At 39.2% G+C, this 26,770-nt stretch overlaps 1 long non-coding RNA gene across 1 annotated transcript; it reads right to left on the bottom strand.

Annotated features, from left to right (window-relative positions):
• Positions 1–2,387: 2,387 nt before the first annotated feature.
• LOC124054614 lies at positions 2,388–26,452 on the bottom strand. The gene is made up of 5 exons (XR_006842425.1): positions 26,265–26,452; positions 19,787–19,880; positions 18,138–18,276; positions 2,909–3,063; positions 2,388–2,478 (listed from the first exon to the last, which is right to left on the bottom strand). It is a non-coding gene; the product is annotated as an uncharacterized LOC124054614 (long non-coding RNA).
• Between the last annotated feature and the right edge of the window lie 318 nt (positions 26,453–26,770).

Genomic DNA, 26,770 nt, shown 5'->3' with positions numbered 1-26,770 from the left:
TCAAAAAATAATGTGTTTTTACGCCAGTGGACTACATTTGGACATAAATACAATCTTTCATTTATTTAAAGTAAAACATGTGCATTTTAATTATAGTGCTTTTATCCTGGATATTTATACTGAAGCATAGTTTTAGTGTGAAGGCACAGTTCATAATTTCCTGCCTTTCCTTAGGGGACAAAATGCAAGTCCCCATAATGTAAATCATTAAATATTAGGGTGAGGACTTGCTTTAAGGTTGGGTTGAGGTTAGGATTTAGGTTAAAGTTGGGTTAGGATTAGGCAATTATTGTTTGTTGTTATGGTTAGGTGGTGGTTAAGCCTCCAGGAAATTAATTTAAGTGTGTGTGTATGTATGTGTTACAGCGTCTCACTTGAAGAAGAGCTTATTTCCAGCAGCATCACAAAAGCAGTCTCTGGCATGACCTCCATAGCTCATCCCAGCAATGAGGTACTTCAGTGCATCCCAGGGAATCTCCTCATTCTCATCCAGGTACAGGCTCAGCAGACTTCCACTCACCTCAGGGGGCATCAGGACAATCTTCTTAACAGACTTTAAAATGCAAGATACAGACTAAGGTAAGTGAAAATTCTCTGCTGCAGAAAGGGCTGCATGTTAACAAAAGTCACAAGCAGTATTCAGTCTACAACCATACCATTGTCATTGCTGCGCAACCATTCAATATTTTCAGTGCGCTGATGGCAGTTCATCTGATGGCAGATATGCCGATAACTATTTAACTGTTTCCCTCAGTGTCAGATGAGGCACTGACCTCAAAGTCAGAATCACTGAAGCCAAAGACAATGTTCCAGCCCAGCTGTGTTTTGTTTTCACAGAAGGATGATAAAGAAAAACTAGAATTACTGCTTCAGCATAACAGTCAAGTCACAGTTTACATTCATGTCTGTCCAGACTCATGGAATATATGTAGTGACTGACAGAGCGCTTCATCACACGATGCACAAGATCAATATCATCAAAACCAATGAGCTTTTTGCCGATTACAGTGCTTCAAATATGAAGCTACAAATTCAAAAATATCGACTTTTCACACACATCTTCAACCGTAAAATATAACAGTAAAATATGTGAAATATAGTTACAATCTCCCCTTCTGTTGCTGAGTTATGAAGGCAATTAATAGCCAATAAAGTGATCAGTACAGTTATAACTGTCTGACAGAGTTTTACGTACTGCATTGCCCCCTACTGGTTATTCAGGAGCAAAGTGTTCCAGCAAGAGTGTGCTGCTGCTAGTCCTGCTACAATTTATCTTCTCACGCTGATATCTTCGACACTATTTGTCCACAAGTACTTTGTTTACAGCTTTTAGATATCAGGAGTATGAATATTAATATTGTACTTTTGTTTTCTTTAAAATAACATAGCTAAAATAGCAGTAAGTTGATAGCTAGCACAGTGACTCCTCATTTCCTGTTTAAAGTGATGTGAAAAATAAAAACTGTCATATTTAGCTTAACAAAATCTAAAAAAGTTGGACCTTGTGTTAAATGGAGGACGCTGTTAGCTAAGTGTCTAGCTTTGAATACAGGCACTTATTACAAGGACAGTATAATAGTATGATCTCATAATGAAGTTAACCATTGACATTTTGATATAAAAACATCACTTCATCACTTAATCCTATCAATCACCTGTGATATTTTGTCATAATTAGCACATGAATTCTTGACTTATGGCTAAAAATGTACTTTGTGAGGTCACAGTGACCTTTGACCACCAAATTCTAATCAATTTACTCTTGAGTCCAAGTTGACATTTTGCAAAGTTTTAAGATATTCCCTCAAGACCTTCCTGAGTTATCGCAATCACAAGATAAGGCAGAACAGAAAACTCGAAAACATCAGGGTTCCTACCATGGCTTTTGCCAGTGCTGAGGGATACAAAAACACAAGGAGACAGTCTTGTTCACTAACGCTGTGGAGAGAACTTTGTTTTAAATTGCTTTCTGTCTTACATAAATTTATGTTTCGATTGATATAGAAAGCACAGACAGGATACATGGGGATCAAGAGAGAGATATGACATGTGACCAATGTCCCCAACCAGGATCAAACCACATGTTGCTTTGATAAGGTATAAGACTAAACCACCGGGCCACAACACCTGCCTATTTTCATGCATACATCTTAGGTTTCTTTAAAAACCTAAGATGCTTTATCATAAATTTAAGTACATTAAAGATTGTAGCAGTTTGCTTAGAAATACCGCACATGTCATGACTTGTTCCATCTATACTGGCACCAAGCAGCTAAGAAGTGGTTCTTGGCTGGACTTATGTGTGGTTTTAGTATGATGATCAAACTCCAACTTGGTCAAAGTTGGCAAGCATCTTTCACTCAATCAGTATAAAGCCACTTATTTAGACTCACTGTTCTGGAAACGATGGATGATTTGATACTTCTGTGGTAGTACCACTTGGTCGCATCCTACCCAGGATAGTCTGGCTGTTGCGCACTGAAGGCAAAGAAGAGGGAGGACATGGAAGTGTGAAAATGAATCAAAGGAAAGACAATAAAAATCGACTTCCCCAAACAAACAAATTGCTTGATGTATAACAGTGACATTTCCCTAGTTACAGAGAAGCGTGTCTGAAAAGCAACAAACCATAGAAACTGACAGTCAGGCCTCCACTGGTATAATAAATAGCTGCAAATCATGCTGATGAGAAAGAGAGAGCTGGGGAACAGTGGGTCGATACACAGAATGAAAGATTCATTTGAATAAGCCAAATCAATCAAATATTCATCAAGTATTTTGTGCACTTTGTCAAGCACAAACAACACTTGAGCCTAAAAGAAACACTTATGGGAGAAAAACTGCTAAGCAAAAGAACAAATTAGGAGCAGAAGAGCTGGAAGACGAAGATGTGAAGATGGTGTTGTACCATTCTTGATGTCCTCCTGTATCATGGCCCAGAGAGAGAGAGACCATGGAAGTGGTTGATTTTGCCAGAGGCCTCAGCTGGCTGCAGCAGGGCTCCTGTGGGGTCCACCTCAGGAAATAGTATGAAGATCAGAGGATTGTGTATTCCTCCACAACCTGGGGAGAGGGCAGAGAAAGTGAGCCAACACAGTGTAACTTATTTGACACGTAACAGAAACCCTGTGATGGGATTTTGTCTAACAGAATTAGACAACTGAAGCATGAAACGTTTGTTTAATTTCAACTTCATACAGTCCTCAGTTTAAACTCAACTGAGAATTTCAGCACCGTTGTGGGATTGCCTTCGTCTCTGGTGGCCATTTTAGCCATCACAGTCAATCAAAGAGGGGTTTTGCTGGAGTGTGGGTGGGTGGGAGGAAGGGCTCAGTCAGACAGCCAGAACAGAGGGAGGGAGGGAGAGAGCGAGCGAGAGAGAGAGAGAGAGAGAGAGAGCGAGAGCCACATGGACAGAAGAGGAACAAGACAGAAAAGACAACAAGGGTAATGGGATAACAGCTGACACTCACAGACTGAAGAGATAAAAAGAGCAGGAGGAAAAGGCAAAGAGCGGAGGTGACGAGGAGGAGATGAGATTCTGATGCAGACAGCTCACAAACATCATGACATTCTGCACCTCATTACAGTTATCCTCCCAATGACCGAGAAGAGAGAGGGTGAGACCAGGGAATTCAGGGGTGACTGAGGGCAGCTGGGAAATAAGAGGGAAAAATGGAGGGTTCACGTGATGTAAAGCGAGTGAGGGCACGTGAGGAACTGCTGAGAAGAAACTGTGTGGAAAAAGGCAAAGAATAAGTATTATAAAGCGGGTATGGTGGAAGAGAAATGGGTAAGAAAGCAGGGTTTATTATAAGTTTTCATTAAGAATATGTAACAGTGAAACTTTCCTCCAACTAGCTCAGTTAATATGAATCAGGAATCATGGCCCTACATCATTAACTTAGCTAGACAAACACTACACTCTACTCAAAGCTGAAGGGAGAGGAAATCTTGGCAGCAGCAAAATCCTCCTGTGATCACATTAATATTGAGCTCAACTTTGTCAAATTTAATTCCCACTGATGGAATAAAGCAATGAAAGTGAGTGACACATATCCACAAACCCACACACTCTCTTGCTCTCCTGTCTCTTCAGTCGAACAGCCATGAATAGATCCTCGGATGTCAGAGAGAAACTGCAGGGGACTGTTTTGTTAATCAAATACAAAAAGCATATGATTGTTTTCCATTGTCAGTGTCATAAAAAAGTAGACCCAAAAACTTTTCAGGACACAGCAGGAAGAAAGCATGATGAAAACACTAACACACACATACAAACTGCATTTCTCAAACACTGCACTCAAGCCTGAATTTACTTCAACTGGCTAATGCGATGAATATCCTTGCTGCCAGAGCAAAACTATGAAAACCTCTAACAACACATACAAACCTTGTGGCAAAGCAAAAAATTCCAATCTCAAGGGTTCTGTCTGAAAGAAGGGGATGGAAATGTCTAAGTAGCCCATCTTATCCAGGTCTATGGAATTGTCCCAACTCAGATGCATCTAAACTGCCGTATCAAGCAGCAGGTGATCACAATAATCCAAAAACTTCACAAAAGCGCACACTTTCACACATGAGTAGTGCACAATAGGTGATACTCCCATGAACAATTACTACCTACACTTCATGTTTCATGAGACATGATATAGATGCTTGATAAATAAGACACCTTACAAGTACCTGTAAGTAAGTACCTGACTGAAGAATACATTTTGCCCTAAATGATTTCAATGATCCATCCATTAGTTGCTCTGAACTTCTCTTGTCCAAGGGTATTTACTTAAAAGTTATCTTCTAAAAGTGTGAAAGGAAGGAATTGTCTCTGAGGGGAAACATAACTTCTACACAGTTCTACATTTGAATTCACAATGGCATGCCTTTTGGGGCATTAGGTGTGTTCCAAGCCTTTGAAAAGAAAGGTTTGTTCTACTGGATTATCTCCAATCAAACAAGACGAGTCCTCCTCGGAGGGAGAAGATGTACTGTGTTGAGTTGGCACACGTCTGGAAGCTGAAAAACAGCTTATGGACCTCAAACAGACCACGTAGCTGCAGAAGATGAATACACACAGTTAGAGTAATGCCAAAGAATCACTAAGTCTCCAAGGACCATCTTCCCAACCTGGAACATGAATCTGAGCAGACAAGAAATGTTAAATAGCATATGAAAAAATAGAAAAAAAAAACATCATTCTGTTAAGTGTTCTCATCTTTGCGTGTTTCCCCACATGAATAATGGGATAATTTTACATCCCTGGGGCTCGAAAAATTATTCAAACAACAGAAAGAAACAAGCAACAAAAAAAATCAATCTTTAGTAGACTTATAGCTGATTGAGATATGCAACCAATAATGAGGGGTCCCAAGCAAACATTTCTTCATTTTAAGGGGTCACAGGCAAATAAAATGTGGAATTCAGTGTCTTAGAATGTATTTTACTGAGTCTATAGCTCCAAACATACACTGAAGGTTCTATACCTGTAAAGCCACACTGTGTTTCCAAGATCAAAGGATACAAGTTATGCTCCACAACCCTGAGGTTGCATCTCAGGTTGCATATTTATTTCATATGGTTCCTTTTCTCTCCACAGTTAAGTCATGATTCATGTAAAACTTCACCATAGACACAATCTTGCTGCATGATCAGGATGAACATGAGGCCGCTCTTTGTCTCAGAACACATAGCATTTTGAACGATCTTTAGCAATGAAGTTTTGAAAGATGACTGCTAATAAAACCGCATTTTTCTGAAAAGAATCTCATCAAGACCAAACCTAAAGCTAAATCAACCAAACTGAACCCAGTGACATAAACCAGTGCAATACAAGCTAGTCCAAATAAGAGGTAACCTAAATTAAAAGATCAACAATCCTCAATAACAAGCAAATCAATTAGCCAAAACCAAACCAAATCCAAGTCCAATGGCCTTTTTGCCATTTGATATTGTAACTGTCCCCAGACATGTTGTCTGATGGTGTAGTGTAGTGCAACATGCAGTGCATGCATGTAAATGCAGTGTACATGCAGGTGGGTTACTATTATTGACCAAGGGTAATCATGGTACACTTTATGGGTGCAGATTCACACTGGCAGTGCCAAAGCTCTTCATGTAATTTTAAGAACAAGCTGACTCAGAACAAAGTCAGTGCTATTCTAAAAAGTTTGATCCCTGAAGAGAGCTTAGGAGAGGTTGAGCGAGGGGAAAGAAAGAAAGGTAGAGAGGCAGAGGAAAGGAACAAAGGGGAAGCAGCTAATAGTTTGGAGGATCTAGGAATAAAAAATTTATAGGGTAAAATAAGGTTCCTTTAGTCCATCCGTCAGCAATGCTGCAGTGGAAATTAGTCTTGCTCTAGTCGACTCTCCACCTGCACAGTGCACCTCTACAATACCCACTTCTGTTAAATAGTCATTCAATTCTCAGTCTTTGGTCTGTATTCTTGAATTGTAGTTTTTGCATGTCTTTTTCATTTCATGTCAATAGTTCCTACAGGTTTGATGTGTGTATGTGTGTGTGTGTGTGTGTGTGTGTGTGTGTGTGTGAGGGGGGGTTATCAGTGTTCACAAAAGAAATACTGTTATTATTTGGTGAATTTGGAAAATGTAACTATGTTGAACAGTCTATAAAAACAGTACAATGTACCATTATAACAGAGTGCCGTGTGAGTACAAACTTCATTTTTCTCAAGATTTATATTTAATGTCTTAGAAATTTATTACCCAATGTTTACTGATCCTCCCTAAGCTCTCCCCTTCCTCCTTCTCTGTGTCCTTAACTTTTTTAAACAATTTTTCTGCTGACCTCAGCACTACTTTTCATCTTCAATCAGTCCCCACCTTTTCTTTTCTTCCTTCCCAGCACATCCTCCTGCTGAGGCTCCTTACCATCCCTCACCGTCTGTCTTGCTTTACTTGTTTGTCTTCTTTCTCCATCCTCCCTTACCTTATTTCTCTTCCTCTCTCACACTCCTGACATGGTCACCCCTCAGTCAGCACAGGCCCTCTCTTGTTAATTACCTCTTCATCTTTTCCTGTCTTCTACCCATATCTATCATCGTGATATCATCAATTGGGGCAGAAAAAACAAGCTATAACAACAATGACATATTATCTTAAAGTTAACAACAGTTGCTGATTTATATGTCCAGCAGATAGTAATTCATGTGAAGTTATGTTTGTGTCAACCAGATAATTGTGAAGTAAATTAAATGAAATCTAATACAAGCTCTTCTTCTGGCTCTTCAACACAAAATGCTCCACTCTATTCAGAATTCTCTGTGCAACCACCATTACAAGTGACCCTTTTCTGCATGTAAAATGCAAAATCCACTTGTGCAATCGTTTGTTCCAAAATATTTAATATATCATTTCAAAGAACATTTTTAATGTTTTCTGCATCCACTCAACACTTAAATACTTTAAAGTTGATATCACAGTTAGCACTTTATTGGCAGCATATGCTCTTGAACATACTAAGTTGTTTCAGACCAGCACTGCATGTAATCAAATCATATGTACAAATTAATTTAATACTGAAATGACCAAAAAAAGAAAACAAAAAAAGAACATTTTACAAGAATTTTACTATCCAGGTAAGTCATCCACACATAGTTTTTTTAACGACTGGATAATATCCTGCCCAGTCACTTGTATTTCATTTAACTTTCCCCTCAGGTTATCCACTAACTTGACATTTTTTATTAATTCCTCCACCTCATTTCCTTCTCCAGCTTCTATTTTCACTTTTATCAACAGATTTTTGCAGATTTCTCGCCTCCATTCAATCTGTTTTTTGCCTCTTCTTGTTCTCTCTGAAACTTTTGAAATATTCAGGTAAAGTACATGGACCTCAAAATTGTAAAGTATGGTACTTGAGCACATGTATTTAGTTACTTTCTATCACTGATAGGGTGTCTTATTTTATATAATCAGATGAGCTGGAGTAGAAGGACACTTTGACTACTACTCTTACATGGATGAGCAAAGGAGCAGAGAAGGTTATTGATTATTGGCAAGTCAGAAAGAACAGAAAGACTCTGCTATTAGACAAATACATCATTCTGAAACACTGCAGTCGCAATCTATAACTGCCACAACTCAATTGTCCCTAAATGTCACGCTGTGGCTACATTGTGAACTGGCAGCTGAATGAAGTGGGAGCAGTGAAGCGGAGTAAAGACCTAGAGATAGATAGAGAGAGAGAGAGAGAGAGAGAGAGAGAGAGAGAGAGAGAGAGAGAGAGAGAGAGAGAGAGAGAATGAAAGGTCAGAAAGGCGAACTAGGAAGAAAGTATCTGAATGGCACACGCTGGGAAGAAATTGGCCAGAGAAAAGAAAGGAGGGAGAAAGGAGAGGTTCTGCAGGGATGAAGGACATTTTGAAAAGAGGGAGAAAGATGAGATCAACGATGACCTAAAGATTGGGATGGAAAAATAGTGAGGTGACTTATTCAGTAATTCTCTTTTGTCCGACCCTCTCACTCTCTCTATCTTTGATAGTACATAAACCTTTGCAGCTGCCTCGCTCTCAGAAGACGCAGTCACTTTGTTGGAACATACACTACAGTGACACAAGCCATTTCTTCTTCCAAAATTAAATTACTCTAAATGGCTTCTTGCTGCTAAAGAATAGAGATGATGATAAAAAAAAAATAAAATAAAAAATAAATCAAGGGCCTAATCATTATTATTTATTTATTTTTTTTACTTTTATTTCATTTGTTACACAAATTGTGAAATCCATAAAGCAATTGCTACAAGAGAGAGCACAAAAATTCCACAGACCACGCAAGCACATGAAAAGAGTTAACTTTAGAAAGAGTTCAAAAAGAAAGAAAAGCAGAAGTCACAGTAGTCCTGGAAAACAGGAAGGATATATAAGTCTTGTAAACTTTCTTTGTAGCTTTCTACTATGGCTTATCTGATATCCAGTCAAAGTGAATTCCTTCAAATACCAGGGGCCTTCCTAAAATATGACCATAATGCAATGCCTCAGTTGATAACACTTTAAGAAAATCTGTTTTCCATTCTAGGTGTCTGTACCTGTGCCTGTGCTGTTGTTCCTGTATTTTCATATGCTGTTTGCTTTCGTCAACCTGTTGATGTTTGGGGCTAAACTCCTTTAAAGACAGAAAGTGGAAAGTGTGGTGAACAAATGGACTGAAGCTGCAGTGGGGGCAGAAGGGTAGGCACATTTAAAAGATTTAAAAAATAAATAGTCCCGCAAATCACAATTTTTTTCAACTTCCACTGCACAAAAATGAAGCCAAAATATAATGGATACACGTGTTGCCATGTTGTACTGGTGACATCATTTGGAGCCAAAGCCGTTGCAGTAGTGATTGGGAAGTAGAGAATCAAGCTCACCATACACCCCTCTGATGAAATCTCAAGCAGTGCTCTGCTGTCAAACTCGATGTTTCAGCTCCTTGTTATAATAGCAAATAATAGTGTTCTCTTGGCTGGCCTATTGAGCACTTACTGATTTACTGTAACTACAGAGCTTGGCCTCAAAGTGTCCCTCTTGACAAAGAGACAAAAGCAACATAACACACACACACACACACACAGTCATTAGTTTTGTTTACGTCCTCTCCCCTGTTTACCTGTACCTGTGTTTGTGATTTCATAACTGACATCATAATCAGTGACGCATGGACAACAGCTAATAGTAGCCAAAAGACCTTCAGTAAAAATTGCATGTCAATGTACTGATCAGTGCCTCAGTTGGCAGATCCTGAATGCTCCAGTGCCTTAACGAAACCCAAAACCCCATACCTGAGAAGAGGACAGAGTTTTTGTTTTTTTGGAGGGGTGAGGCAGTTGCACAGTGTGTGCACAAAAAAATCAAATAATTCTGGCTGATCATCTTTAGCACATGGTCCAACATATTGTCCTTGTCAGAGTTTATTAACATTTTGATGAAGTTTACCTCACCTCAAGGGCACACTGGCCAGGGAACAGTGGAAATACTTTCTCTGTGACTTTCTTTTGTAACTATCAGTTTGATTAATTTCCTAAACTGAGTTGTTCTCATGAGGAGACAAATGTTTTCTTGTTTTGCGACCTTCCTTGTGATCTCCACAATCACCATGCTGCTTTGTATTTTATGTGTTTTTTTTCAAAAGGCTCTACCGTTACGGGACTGTGATCATCAAGATGAAAATTCAGCTCACTGAGTCAGAGGGGAGACATTTCACCTGTGCGCTAGCAAACTTCATTATACTTCGCAGCACTTGAGAAAATTATATTTTTCCATAAATCACATCTTTTCCTTTTTAATCAGCATCTAATTAAAAATGAACTTCAGGTGATACTGTGAACGTCTTTGAATTTCAACGTCTTTTCAGTGAATTTTCACCTCCTGTAATCCGCTTTGAGAAGACAAAAAATATAAATATATATCCAAATAAAAATAAATTGTGGTTCCAATCCACAGGGAAGGGGAAGGAAAGGAGCATGTTAAAGATTCAAAGCCGTTAGGTGTCAAACACAAGACAAATATGTCAGTTCTATGGGTGGTGTGTACAGAGAACGTTGCAACATTAAGAGTGACTGGAGGGTTAGTCATAAAACATTGTGGCACTCAGATACATTTTTAGTTTCTGTTTTATTTGCTGCCTGTCTTCTTTTGAATGAAAATTGGCACACTGATAAACTCACAGAAATGTGGTTGCCCAGTTTATTCTACAACAGCAATGCTTCAAAACTCAACTCACATTCTGATGTGGAACTCTTGAACCTTTCATGTCAACAAATTGCAATCCTAATTTTAGCCAGGCAGCTGACATTTTTCTACTCCTCCAAAGATAATGGCCTCAATTCAACAATTTGTCCATGATATGCAAATAATAATAATAATAATATAACAAACATAGCCAAAAGTATCTCCAGGTTGAAAATACTACAATTGATCCTACCGTTATGTCCTACTTTTCTCTATACATGGTACAAGTACACAATCTGTACTTGTCAGGATTTACTGCACTAATTTTTAGGGGACTCTTGTCCTCCCATTTTCTCTGTGTTTCTTTGCAGCACTCCCAATCTCCTCTCTGTCAGGCCCAAATGGCTCTGCATCTCTCCTTTCAATTTCCTTCCCTTATTCATCCCTTCATCCTGCTGCTGTCTCTGTCCCAGCTGGCTCTTGGCCTCTACCCAGGTGGGCTCTTTGCCCCGGAGGATCATGATGGCCTGCATCACTGTCTACACCAGTCCTGGGGGGTAGCTATGGGACTTGATCTTTGTCATGTTTATGTTATTCAGAGACAGAAAATAGGTGGCTGGATGATGATAGGGTATATTTCTTTGTGAGTCACATTTAATTCATGTACTTCTTTTTGGTAAAATGAGGGCCACTATTTTCATGAACTCTTGAATGAATGAATTCTGCTCACTGCTCTTAACATTTTGGCTTTTTGACCTCTAAATAGGACATCCACTTGCCAATTGCAGGGAAATCCCTTTGTCATTTGTGATTGTAAGACTTATCTTTCTGAACGCTGAAAGAATTCTCCTTCAGAATGTGACAAAGACTCAGATTTCCCTTGCCCTTGCTAACTAAGTCAAAGAAAAAACATGCCAGTACTTGCCCACACTGAATGTGAATACAAATTTTTTTAGAGCTTTTCAACTTGAGTGACTATGCCACCTTGAGCTGATGATGCAGGATGGGTGAAGAATGCAAGATGCTGTACTATATTGTGCTTTTAAAGTAGGGACAATAGTTTACAGATTTCAGGTTGGACCACAAATGCCAGCAAGCCGATGGACTTGGCTATAGCGAGGCTTTCGGCTTTGCGAATCTGTACTTTGGCACAACAGTACTTTGACCTAAATGAAAATGTTAATATGTTAACACACAATGACTACGCAAATATACTGTTGTTTAGTAGGTATAATGCTTAGCATGTTTAGCTTAGCATGTTAGTATGCTAACATTTGCTAACTGGCACTAATTACAAAGATAAGTTGATGCGGATAGCAATGTCATTAGCTTTAATCATAAACCCAACTATTATTGGAATAATATAAGTTACAATTCTGGCCTGATGAAGGTGCTATGAAAACTTATTGTTGTTGTCATTACAATTTAAATAACATTAACGCCAATCATGCTCTATTTACAACCATGAAAATCGAACAGGCAACTGAACTAAGTGGCATTTTCTGTCTAATCTCCTGTGCTCTGTTTCAGAACCATAAACAGCACAGGACAGGTTTTTTTAATACCCAAACACATTATGACAACCAACCACCTGAATCCAACAAGACCTGCAAACCGGCAACTCTGCATATACTGGCACAAATGTCAGGACTGAAGACTGAAAGAATGACAGAAACAAAACTCAGCACTTTCCAAGATGCTGATCTTGCTGAGCACCCCTGTGCTTCTTTCTTTTTTCTTCCCTGCTCAACACAGACCAAAGATCTAAGCTAAATAAACAGACAAATTGTTTCAAATAGTACTCTTTATTGTTGAATGGCAGCAAATAAGTAACTGTTCATTAAAGGCATGAACTCTGTATCTAAAAACAAATGATGTGTGTGTTTGAAAGCTGGAGAAAATTACGGAGAACGGAGAAGAGAAGGTTGAAACACCGTGTGCAATGTTTCCACCTTCTCTGAAAGTCATTAATAACTTAAACTGAAATCCAAACCTAGCTGTATTCTTGTAAGTTGATCCAAATTCTTTACTTTTAAAACTGCGCAGCTCAAGTGGCTGCCTGTCATAGTGGCTATTTGACTATCCTTGTGCTGCTCTGACAATGTGACTTTCCCCAGTGTGTGACTAATAAAGGCCCCTCTAAATTTGCCTGACCTATAACCAGCAGGTCTCATCGACCATGCCTCTTTAACGCGCAGCACAGTCCACATACAATCTATAATCTGTGACACAAAAAATGGATGAAGTATTGTAGCTGCCCCGAAATTTCTCACATAAGTAGCTTTGGGGAAACCTTTCTTCCTTTTGGTGGATCCAAGCTGCCTCTAGATTGAACCATGAATCTAACATTTGATCATGTGGTGGGTTAGCCTACAGTTGATTATTGCATGTAAACTCGCCACTGTAGGAACGGTGGTTATATAACCTTGAGTCACAATGTAACCCTAGGTACAAGCTAGTAAAGAAATAGCACTGTCTTCAGGATGTAGAAAACTTTGTCTCTGTAGGCCTTTCGTTTGCCACAAAGGTCACAGGGTACACTGAATGTCTGACTGTGTGTTTGATAAAACTTAACATGTTGAGGTACTATCCAAGGATAACCTTCTCCTGTCTGTCAACTCATCATTCGCATCTAGAACTCAGACAGCTGCTTCTTGGCCTGCACTTCCTCCCTGTGTGACTGATCTTGAAAAGGCCATTACACAGTTTGCACTCCTGTTCCTACGATTCTCTACACTTCTTTGCCAACAGCCTGGATGGACTCTCTCTCTCTCTATCTATCTCTCTCTCTCCCCCCCTCACTTTCTCACACATACACACACAAAATCAGATGAGTGACACAGCGACCGCACAGAGACAGGTGTTTAGTGGATTGAATGGATCCATTTATCCACAGAGGAAGATTAGTAAAAGTCAGACAGGTGGGGACTATAAAGTGACTCAAGAGTGAACTAAAACTAAAAAAAGGCCAGAGAGACAAGACTTAAAGTAGAGATTTTCTGTGATTTTTTTTCTCCATTCTTTCTCCTTCAGAGTCACAGAGAAAGAGAGACAAAAGGTCATTCCATTATCTGCAAATGATGAATAACATCCACACTAGAACTGACCAGGTAAGTTGGGTTCAGTTAAGTTCCAGACTGATATATCTTAAAAGTACATTGTAGAACAAATTACAACTGATGACAGAGGACGAAGAAAGACCCAGGGCTCTTTTCCTAAAAGCCTGAAAGGCCAATTTTATCATTAAATTCTTGTATCTGTGTATTTCCTACATTTGCAAGGTGTTTCCAAAAAAACAAGTTACTTAAAATGCTTTAATTTTCCTGTCCATACTGGCCATGTAGTAGCACAACATTAATGGAGAAGTAGAGCAGTGGCTTTAAATAAATTAGTATCATTAATGAGATTTTATCTTATACCAACCTACTTATTCAATCTTTTGTTAATCCTCTGCAAACTGAAAGTGTGAAAACAACAATTTGTAATTTTACAGGGGGTTATTGGTGGGAATATTTCTTGCCCAGGCCTGCCTGGGGTCTTCCTGTAGTAGTCCATCACATAACACCTCCTAAACCCCCTTTGAAATGTCCTCAGGCTAAGGACCTTTGTTTCCTGTCTCTATCTGCACTGTAAAAACCATCAATTAAAAGTGAAAATGGCAAAAATGCATCCAAAAAAACCCCTGAGGATTTTCAATTGTTCCCAAAATTGTAACATGTTAAAATACCCTGCTGGAGCTATTTTGCCTGAAGGTTAACAACATAGTTTAAGAATGTCTAATTTTTTTCTTGTGATGTTCTCGTTTTTTCTTGTGAGACCCCCTTGACTTGTTAACAATTAAACAAGCCTAGTCATTTCGAAATCATTCTGTTACCATGGACAGGACGAGTCAGTGCTGTTTTTAATGACTGCCGTGAAAATGCATGAGTATGTGTGCTTGCAGAAATGATTGAAACTGAAAGGAAACAGAGCTGGGAAACAGGACCCAGGAAACATAGTTGCTACGGTTACTACTTGTAAGTGAGGTAAATCAGGTGGCCACTTGGGTAACAATAACAAATGGAAAGTCCTGAAACTCACTGTAAAAACAACATAGCTTGTTCTTAGAAAATGAACATGAAAACAAATTAACTCTTTGCAAAGAATATATTCACTTCTGATAAACCCTTATATATATATAAAAATAAAAATAGAAACCTACTGCTCACTGACGTTACAAGACAAGCCAAAGCTAAACCAAGCATTGAGGAAAAAGGTTACAAAGCCCTCATTTGAAATGAGGTCTGGTCCAGAGGCTTGCAAATGCAATTAAAGCCAGATCGTGTTTAATGGGCACAAAAAATGAAAGCCTCATAATGTGGAAAGCTGAAAAAAGCTCTCTGTTTCTATTCTGTCATGTTCAGGTTACTGCCCACATTCCAGACAGCAATCCTCTCCCCCTGTCTCTCTTTCTAAACTTTAAGGCTGATGAACGCACAGGCAGGCTAGCCCTGAGGCTCTGAGGGGCCAGATGCATTTCATAGGGCTCTTAAAGGCCTCATCGTGTTGGAGGAAGGCTGGATAGCCACTGAAACCTCAGGATACCAGCGGACGTCTTTGGATTGCTCACGGAACCAGTCTGACGCAACTGATCAGTGCTGATCGACATTGAATTAACCTTAAACAGCATGACCCCATTCAAAATCCCTACCTTATATTAAGGTAAAGCAGAGTATGCTTAAGACCTACTGTGTGAGTCTGTGAGTTTAGTGGATAATTGGTGTAGCAGAGCTCCCTCAGCTCTGGCAATGTGATATGGATCCTGCTAGCAGCTAGTGGTCAGAGGGCCAGGACGCCTCGTCACCCAGAGAATGGTGATTAGTTCTGGGTAATGGGGCCTGCCAGCTCAATTAGCAGTATTATGTGTGACCACTACCCTGTGCCACTAATTACAACCAGGCTGCAAGTGTGACTGAGTGAATCAGAAAAGACAGAGGGAAAGAGGTGTTCTGTTAGAAACAACAGGCGCGTGTATGCGCCTGTGTGTGAAAGTGCGACACCGGGAAAGAGAGAGGGAATGAAGGATGAGAAATGTGTGCGCACATGTGTGCTACGTCTGTGTGTGCGTGCAGGCAGCTGACCCCTCTCTGCCACAGCATCCACCCTGTCATTTCCAATTACAGCGAGCCTCAGGTCTTTGCTACAGCGTCACCCAGCTTACTAGACCTCATTTGCTCGACAGCAAGCGTCAATCAGCCATTAACACACTGATTCACGGTGAGACACAACCCACTGTCCTCACTGTAATATCACACAGTTGAGACTGTGGTGCATACTTACATGCATCTGAGCAGTGTAAGACCACTAGTGTATTTGAATTTGAATTGTATCATTTTTCCTTTTTGTCATTAAAAAGGTATTATTATTACGGTGAAGTCAATGAACAAAATGCACACAACAGCAAAATAACAGTAAGGTTCGGAGCTCTATATAAGGAAATGCTGCAAAAGGCAAAATGGAAGTTAAAATATACTATGCAGTGAAGAATTCAATGATCCACTGTTTCTGTTTTGTTGTTGCCACATGTTGCCACTACAAGTGAAGAAAATACATGCACAAAATGACACTGGCAACTGACCAAAATAAGTTGGAAATATTTTACCCACATAATAGTGTCTGCAGGTCAGACAAAAAAAGAAACAAAAAAAATTCATCTGTTACTAAGATGAAAATTCAGTAAAACTTATTTTGGTTTATTGAAATTTAAATAGATTAGCAATAGTGAGTCACAGTCTAATGCAGGAACACACAACTCTTTCCTTTTTGTTTTCTTACGTTCAACGTACAACAGGGAAAATTGACTTTTTGAATTATATAAGAAATTACATTATCTGTTTTTCCAATGTCTACTGTAGATCTGACTGTTGCTCTTCACAGCTAGAGCCTTACCAAAACATACTGATGTGATATAAGGCTGCATTCAACCATTCAACCTCCTTACAACCAGAGAAAAACCTTCTGAGAGCTGTATGAGCGTGTGCTTTTGTGTGCTATTTTTTCTTTACCCAACAGCCCCTTATATCCTGTACAATGGTGAAGCAGAGTTGTTTAGATGTGAGTAGACTTTTTTTTTTTTTTACCAGATTATGAAAGTGCCTCACAATGTAACAGAAATATACAATATCTGCATGTAATCCCTTGTTGTTAAGGCAACAATTCACATAGACCTAGAGAGAAGCTGAAGAGTGCCATTAAGTGCTGAGGCTCTTCAGCTTAGAAGCTCTGCAGCGTGATTCATAGCGTGATCCTTTTCATAAACCTGTGTGTCGACGGCTTGGAAATTGGTGTATGTGCACAGTGAGTACCTAGCCAAACACATTAGCGGATGAAATTTTGTGCACTAATTATGGTTGTACAAGCAGGGCTATTCATCTGTGTGAATGTACTCACTGAGGACTGCAGGTCAGAACAATGTGAAACAAGAGAGGACAGAATTCAAAGAGATGAGAAGATAGGAGAAAAGAGTGGAGGCGGGAAAGTACTGTGTTCCAACTAGTCCTGTTTTTTATGCATTTATTAATCATTAAAAACAATAATAGGAAATGATGCCTAGGTTGTTGTTGTTGATATTTACATTTTATTTAATATATTACATTACATAGATGTTTTTGGATGGACTTCAGGGAGGAACTGCTGCAGCTGATTTAATTTTGTGAGTGACTGATACATCGGGATCTTTATATGCATCAGTTTTTCAATGCAATGTGATTTTCTTCATTTGTGCATGTTCAGCACTAGTATTTTAGCCAATAAAACCACCATTACATTTAGACTTAATTTTAATCAGATTTTTGTGCACCAAAGACTTTCACAATGCCATTATAAAATCAGTATAGTTAAGTACAGAGTTCTCCCTCAGGACAAAACCACTATCTATCACATCCTGCTGTTGATAGATGCCTTTGAACTATATTTTGCTCATTCTACAGAGGCTGTCTATATCTGGTCCAAACCTTCCTGCCACAACAGATCAATGGGCCCTCAGACAACAGGACACTATAAGTGATATTATAGGACATCATCAGTGATAAGTGACACCAAAGATTTTCTAACAAAGATAGGTGTGGTGTAAAGGCACAAAAAAATTAAAAGCATATAGTATTTCTCACCTGCTGGGGATGGGGCTTGTTGTAGCATGTTCAGCACTTCCTGTGATTGTGTGCTGAATGTTGTATGTGTGGAATCTCCCAGGACCAGCTGCGCTTTATGTGTGGATGGCACATCAATCAACAGTGAAAACAGTGAATCGTAAAACAGTGCTCTGGATGCAGCAACAGTCTCATTTTTAATTTTCACTTGAAACAATAGTTTTGGGAGGTTTAGGGGTGTGTTATGGGGAGGGCACGCAATGTGCCACAGGCCCATTGCCAACGAGCTCTTTACCAGCCAATATAGAATACAGTGTGCTGCAGGAAACAATAACAAGACCTACCTCATTGGCTCTCCCACTGGGCTCATACAGAGAAATGTAATGTGCACGTTGGTTCTGACTGGATCAGGTAGCTGAACACACAGTCAGGAGTCTCCAGCACATTGCCTTTCCTGGTGGACTCTGACAGAGGACTCCATGCCTAACAACAACAGAAACATGTTATAGAAAAGCAGTTATTAATACATTCTTCTCTGGGTAATGTAGCTGACTGAAGAAGATGAAAGGAACTCACTGTGCAAAGGCAAAGGTCATTCATCAAAATGGTAACTCAGGTCATTAAGTCAGGAGGCAAACTTCTTTATCCCATTTTCACCAAATAATTAAAGAAGCCATTAACTACAAATTGTGTCCATTGTCTAGAGAGCAGGTCGGGATCTTTGAGATAGGAGTAAAAAAATGTATTTATGGGCTCTGGATTAGATTGTCCACACCTTGAACCAGCTGGGAAAATCAGAACAAGATTCTCTTCCGCTCAGCTTCTAATTGCTATAGTGGAGCTTGTCACGTACAATAGAAGTGGTAGGTTGTGGGGTGGCTGTGATTTAGGAGTTAGAGAGTTAGGTCTTCGGCTAATTGGGAGATCAGTGGTTTTTATTCCTGGCTCCGGCTGCATGCTGAAGACTGGGTGAAGGTTGGGCAAGACACTGAAATCCAAATTGCTCCCGATGGTTTTTCCATCATTGTGTGAGAGCATGTGTGAATGGCTGAGATGATAGGAAGCGCTGTATCTCTCCTGATGAGGTCGGTAGCTTCTGCCATGGGTCTATGATGTGTGTGCCGGCGGGTGAATATGGCAAGTGTTGTAAAACACTTGAGAAGTTGGTAGACCAAGAAGGTGATACATAAATCCAAGTCCATTTACTATTTGTACAGTACTTCTCTGCTTTGAAGAGTTTATGAAGAGTTTGGAAGTGCAGCCACTTAATGCTGTACAGCAGGAGCGTACTCCCTCAACATTTAATGGATAAAAGTTGAAGGAAAACAGAAAGCCTGATTATTTCAAATAGATTAATAAATAAGAATTACCTCTGCCTTCACATTCAAAATGCCACTTTGTTGATACTGGAATGCTGAACAACAATGCAGTTAGACGGGAGCTACTTTTAGCAGAGCCAAATATGAGATGACAGCAAATAACTGTGACAAATGGCATCTGTGTAAAGTGTTCCATTTAGTGAGATCAGTAACATAAGGGCGGCAGTCTGAGACAATTAATATTTAATGTTCAGACAGCCTCTGCAATACAATTCACTACAATTATGCACAAATGAACTTCTCTTAAACAATCTGAGGTACAACAATCTCCCTCTGCTATATTGTGATTTTGATGATATCCACTCTTTTGAAAGTTTTTTTGAAAGTGTTTTTGAAACTTTTGCAGTTCAATATATAGTGAAGCAGCAGCAGCATGAAGAACGTGTAAGTGGAGCCATGATCTGTTACAGAAGACTGATGGAGGCTATATGAGCCCATGGTTTGATCTAATCTTGTTTCATTTCCGTCTTTGGTTCCAGTTTTCCTTGTTTTAATTTCTCAGAGGTTAGGGCGATTTCCTCAGTAGAAGACGTGAGATAAAGCCATGTTCTTTCTCAAACATCAGTGAATGTACAACATTGATGTAGTACCAATGTGTGTGGGTGTGATCTCACCTTGTTTGAACTCTTTCTTGCCAAGCTCCTTAATGACTTCCAACTGGATTACCTGGTACTCAGATAAAAGCTGCCATCTTTGACATCTGCCCAACTGATGGGAGAACACACACAGAACACACAGATAATGCATGCATGAAGAAACATTTACAGAGTCATGTTCAAGCCCAGAATTATTTTGCAAGACATTTTCCCATTGCCTTTCAATGTGACAGTTGGAGACTGAATACTAAGACTTAAAAAATGCACAGTATGTAGCTTCTGCTACTAAGGTCTCTCTCAAAAAAAAAAAAAAGAACAAAAAGTAGTGCGTGGTCAAGTTCGCCAACTTCTTTCGTCACTCTCTGACTGCCCCCTGGAAGGTATGGAAAACAAATGAAAGGCGCCGTTACCCTGAATGAAACTGCAGATTTTGCTGGGCTTGAACACTGTTTAAAATTTTTGGTATGATGTAAGTACAAAACTCAAGTAATTTAAAATATAACAAATGTCTTGTATCTTTTAGACATTTTAAGGCGGAAAGGTTGCATATTCTATCTCACAGAATCTGAAATAATATTGTAACTTATCTTCAGCCCTTGTACATGGACAACATAATAAAACAGAATGGTTTGATTAATTATTACCAGTATTTCAATCTTGGCTTCAAAAACAGTCCAGATTTCTTATTTTTTAGAAGTGTCATCAGTGTTAATGGAAAATAACAGGCAAACCCACAAAACAAGCACAACAAACCAACACAACAAGCAATGTACAAACTAAATGGGCTACAACACAAATGTACGGTACACAAAGGCCATCAGCAGAGTGTTGATCCATGTTGTTTCTGTAGTAATGTACTGCTATTGATTTGCAGTGGCATGTGGTATGGTGTGTGTGCAGAGAGCAGAGCCTGATGCTGAGAGGTCTTCTCTCTTTCAGCTAAAGGGGAGCTTTTAGCTGTGCCTCATGCTGTTTTTTTCAAAGGAGTTTCAAACTGGGCTTGAATCATAAAACTGCCAAACAGTGACACACCAGAGCCCAGCAGATGAGGACGTCTTATATTGATTGTGGTAAAGTACTAGATTGACTGGAGAGAGTGTGATGGGTGGAGTTGTCGCTGTGGGCTGATGCATCAGGGGAATTTTCTGCATTGCGCGTCCATTTAAACGTGTATGAGAGTGTGTATGTATTGTATGTACTGTGTTCTCATAAATGTTGTGTTTGATGATGTCTTGGAAAAGGGCATGAGGCTCATGGGAACTACATCAGGTATCATGCTGTAGGCCTCCAGCTTCTTGAGATCCTTTATGTCAAGCAGGTCCACACAGAGAAACAAACAGACATGAACATTCATATCTCCTGCTGTATTCATCAATCTGTCAGCTAAGATAATACAATTCATCGATTCTTCAAACAATAAAACCACAGTGCATCCTCCAATCCATCATCTTATCTGTGAGGCCATCTTTACACTATGATACACTGTGTTCACATTCAATAAATGTGCCAAAACATTGGTTGTTTGTTTGGGCAGATGCCGTGAAACATCAAAAGCTGAGCGCATTTTCTCCCCCAGCAAATTAACCAAGTCCTCCATGTTATTGTGATCTCCAAGCCAGTGGGAGAAAAGTCTTGGAATCGACCACATAAAAAAGATGATCCTGTTAAATTATGACTGTAAACATATTTTTAAAACTGATGCAAAGCCAAAAGGTCCCAACTTTGGAAACTTACTGTCATTTTCCTAAAAACATGAGTGATTACTTTTTCATTTTTATTCCATCTTTTTTTATTTACTAATGAAAAATAGGCTAGGAAATCCTCAACAGCTCAATATATTCTCTTCATTCTATTAGCAAACAGTCATTACAAGCAATGTCCTTGGTAAAGATTTCAAATGTTACAAGACATAAATATGTCAAATGTCGCACAATATTCAGATTTGTTATGTGTCAGGATAAAGCCCTTGAACTATGCCATCCTGCTTCTGAGGAGACACCTCAGCAACTTTTGAAAGTGGTGGTTGCAAATGGCAACAAGGGGTATGTGGATTATTTAACAGTATAAAAAAATCATGAAACAAAACATCAGTAAACTACTCACAGTAAACTTATTTTTATCAACTAATTGATCATTCATTGCTTGGTACACAATGTTCATGACCAACAAAAATCTTTTGCACCTACACTAAACAAAAAAGCTGATGGCAGAATTTCATCTGGGCTATCAGGGTGAATACAGAGCATTTCAATTAGAGAACGACATGCTTTTCTCTGTTGCAACACTGTTCCTGATTTAAGCAGGTAAAGTGGGTTTATTTTTGCATTAAGATCTTTCCAAGTGCAGCTTAAAGTTTATTTGCACAACACTAGCACTTAAGTAGAATGATAAAAAAAAAGACAATCAATAATATGCTGCTAAGATAAAAAATACATAAGAGGCTTATGTCCCCCCAACACAAACAACAACAAAGGAAAATGAAATGCTATATTACTACTATCAAGACAACCAAAACCATATGACAATCAAAAAACAAGATAGAATATCAACAGCATCCAAAAATCCGCAAAGAAATTGTAATTTCTTGGATATCACTAAATATGACCACTGACACTGTGATATTGCAAGTTTTCAAACTTTGCAAGTTTGCAACCTTTCAACAATTTGTCTGGTTGCAGAACAGCACAGCAAATGCTTTAATAATCTGATGATCTGAAATCTCAATAAACTAGAATAACACACTCGAGCAAAGAAAATTTATATCCCCGCATGAAAAACATTCTGACATTTACAAAGAATCATAATCATCTTTCTAGCTGATAACAAGCAGCTACTCTCAGACACCTTATTGTCTGTGCGAGAACATTTGAAACCTGTATTTTAATAGAGCAAAAATATCACAGTGCAGCACAATTATTACGGCAGCAGGAGTTTGGCAGTTAAAAATGACCAATGATCTCTCTGGTCACAAGACCAGGACACTGGACCTGGAAGAGACTGAGCTACAGACAGGTTAACATCCATTGAATCCATTGGGCTTGCTAGTGCTACATGGACCACTTTGAGATACATTTTTTCCCCTTAAATCTAATTAGTAGTGCTTGAAATAAATTAAAATAGCAGATGAATATTATTTCAAATCAATTACTACATCTCTTAATATCATTCACTTGAGCATGACAATTATGTGAAAAATGTTATACTCTGCAATGGATTTTACTTGAGTTATACGGTTTTGTCAACAGATTTTCCATAAAAATGTCAACCCAGTTCTGATGTATTCTTTGCATGTTGATCAATAATACTATTATGCATGGAAACCCTCCTGTGAATATCAGGATCTATTTAGGTCTTATTGTAGTGGAAGAAACTGTTTGTATTGTGCACTTATAGAGGAGATAATAACCAGGATATTACACAAGACAAATGGTACCGCAGTGCTCACAAAGTATTTATATTCAAATATCCAGCTGATAATATTACCGAGTCTAGAGGGGCAATCAGGTGGAAGGAAACAGTAAGACAACTTTTGACTGAGGGACAGAAGAAAAAAAAAATACACAAAAAAGAGAGAGGCAGAGATGCTGGTTAGCTAAAGCACAAATGGCTCCTGAGCAGTGATGGTGTTGATGCCTGTGTTGGTAACATGACAATGACAGCATAATGAAAGAACAATATAAGAACTGTTGGTAGGCTATAACAGAGTGAAAACCTTCCAGTTGTTACACAGATTCACAATAGCTGGTAAAAACACTGGTTCTGGCTTTGCTATTGAGACTTGGTTGTAAGACCGGAGACCTGCAGACTCTGTGTCAGGAACAGTTTTAAAAAAGGTTCAAGGGTAGTTTGCCTCATCTATCAGACTATTTTCAACTCAGGTTTGCATTTGCCAACCTAATACAGAATTATAATTAATTTAGCTCTTTGACTCATGAGGTAGTAGAACAAAAATTTATGAAAACAAGTTCATAAAAATCCTGGGTTGCTGTCTGAAAAATTATAGTAGGATAATTACCCAAAACAAAACCACATGATGAACTTATAATCATGAATTTTGAAGAGGTAGAAGCAAAGTGGGAAGTGCTTCCTCGGTCTATGGCAGCACTAACATTTTGAATAGTTCAAGCCTAAGAAAATGAACTAAAATTTGGTGAATCTGACACTGCAAAATAAGGAGAACTAGCGATCATCTTTTGATGAGATCACAATAGCTATAATACCTCAGTCATTACTACATTATTACATGAGAACTCAGTATTCATGGGTCAGACCACATCCATCTTCAAACTCAGCCCTCATTTGATCGCACCAACATATAACCCATCATAACGTGTTATTGTGTGAGATAATAAACCCTTTGCAGTTGAAGAGGTAATGTATCTTGCCTGGAGTGGAAAGAAAACAAGCTGAAACAGCATAATACAGTTCTAAGGTGACCTGAGTCAGAATCTCTCCAGTACGTTTCACTTCTCACTCCCTCACTTTCTCCTTTCACCTTTAATCCCTGTAGTTTAAGGTTAATCATAGTACTATAGATCTGTCTGGTCTGGGATTGCTGCATGCAGAGGAGACAGGTCTGTGCAGGTTTTGCACACCACGTGAACGATACAGCCATGTTAGTAGGGGAAGCAGACAATGCTTCCCCAACCATAGCAAAGTGCTTTGGTTGCCTAAACTCAAACCATGTTTTCTGATGTTACTGTCCTTTGGTAAACCCCCCACCCAAACCACCTCCTAGCTTTGGTGCGGTATATAAATTTGGTGTTTCATGCATGCAGTCAAGTAAACATTATGCCTTAACATAATCCAAGAAGCAATTATGTTTCTCTTTTTTATATATTTATATTGTTGCATATCGGTTATATATAAACGTAATTTCTAGGTCTCTGGGAGACAGGGTTGGGTCAAGAGAAAGAAAGAAAGAACAGGAAATGGAAAAGGAAAATGGATAGATCAAAGAAAGATGAAGGAGAGCAACAAAACCATTTCATGTTGTCCACTTCACATAGTCAATAGGCAAAGCAACTCTATAATTATTTCCTGAATGCAATATGGCTAAAAAGCAAATTTATCTTGTTTCTTTGTAGCAGTTGAATAAGCAGGCACGAGAGGAGAAGAGCGGAGAGAGGGATAAGAGAACAAATAAGGGTCTGAAAACCCGGAGTGAGAAAGGAGAGAGCCAGAGACAAGTGGCGGAGGTAAGATGGACCAGGAAAGGTTGAAAGGAACACAACAACAGAGATGAAAGACTGCTATAAAATTGAAAAAGACTGAAAAGAGACAAGAGGTGAGCTGGAGAGGTAGTGGAGAGCAATGAGCAATGAGTGGAGAGAGCAAAGAAAGTATGACAAAGCCAAATAAATCAAAAAAAAAGAAGAAAAAAAAAGAAGGAAGAAACAAAGAGAGATCGAGCCAAGCTGAAAAATGAGATGAGGGAAACATTTGCAGGCAGCCTTTCAGTCAATCATAATCTCCTGGGTGTTGGGTATGGGAGAGAGAGTGCAATTTTGCAGTGGTTATCATTATGATCACGGCTATAATCATAATCAGGGTAATTCCAGTGTGGGGAGATGGAAAGGCGGATGGCAAAGGGTGATGGAGGAGGATAAAATGTCAGATAGGAGGAACAAGGACATTACCAGGTGTAACCATGGTGAAATGTGCAGAGACCGAGATACAGTAAGTGGATGAGAGTGAAAGAAGGACGGAATGTGTAAAAAACAGACAGATTGCCTGAATGAGCATGACGCTCTTTTAATTAAATCAGACACACATTTAACAGGTTTACAAAGCCTGCACTGATAACAATCATGTTTTCAGGGGCACAACAAAGTAATGGCGATGTAATGAAATAATAATATAATCAGGATTTTTGGTAGGCTGTAGTAGAGAAGGAGGTCTGAAACCCTTTCAGTTCAGTGACCCTGCTGAAACAACACTTTTATTACCCAGATTGTAAAACTGTGGCTGTATTTTGTTTAAATACTACTACTGACACTGAAATGTAAAGCCAGATACTATCTTAAATAAAGGATTATATGAATATGAAGATCAGATTCGCTGTGAAAATATTCATCTAAGAGACTGTTTCAGCAATGCACTTCTCTAACAAACAGTATTGGAGAATTTTCAAGACGACGACTTTATATGTAATGTGATGAATCACGGAGTGCAATACTTACAGAAATTCACAGATTCAATTATGGCTGCAGTAAAATAGGTTAAATAAGAAAAGTGGAAATTTAAGTGAAGGTGAGTACTGAGGTACAATGCTAGCAAGAACATGTCCTAACAGTTCAGACAGACCCCCCCCCCCCCCCCGCCCGACACACACACACACACATACACATATATATCAAAGGAAGTCACCATAGAGGGTTTTTGTACACCATCAATCTCAACCACTGGAAAAGATGGGTGATTAAGAGGTAATCATGGGAAAACACCAAGAAAGCAGAAAAGTGATAATATCTTACAACAGGAATATCACACACACCTCAAACGTAAGGGTCTGTTTATGGTGGTTACACCAGAAGCTGTGGTCCAACGGTGGCCGAGAGCCAAAGTTGTCAGGTGCTGGCATGTGAAGGTCATCCAGGAGGCACAGCAGGTGTTTTCCGCCTGCTGGCACAAACACACCTTTGGTTCTCTTTTTTGTGTGGCGCTCCAGTATGGCCTGGAAGTTATTAGGGGTGGTCTGGACATTGACGGAGACACAAAGGGAAAGAAAGACATAGAGTGTTTTTCACTGTGTGACCAAGCAGCCGTTTGCACCAGCTGTTTAAACTTTATCTATGGTAAGTACTTAATAAGATGAGATTTAAAACCACCAACAGGCGAAGTGAATAACATTGATCATCTGTTTACAATGCAAAGTTGTGTGGGGAAATCTTGGGTTCTGCCATGGTTGTTCTGACACAAACCACCCACCTGAACACTGCAGACCAAATCCCACCTGGAGGCCCCACCTTCAAAGCAGGGATCCCAAAGGGGCCTACACAA

Source organism: Scatophagus argus, chromosome 23, assembly GCF_020382885.2.
Source record: "Scatophagus argus isolate fScaArg1 chromosome 23, fScaArg1.pri, whole genome shotgun sequence".
Taxonomy (NCBI): domain Eukaryota; kingdom Metazoa; phylum Chordata; class Actinopteri; family Scatophagidae; genus Scatophagus; species Scatophagus argus.
Note: the sequence above shows the minus strand (reverse complement) of the source record. Positions and strands in the feature narration are given on the sequence as shown.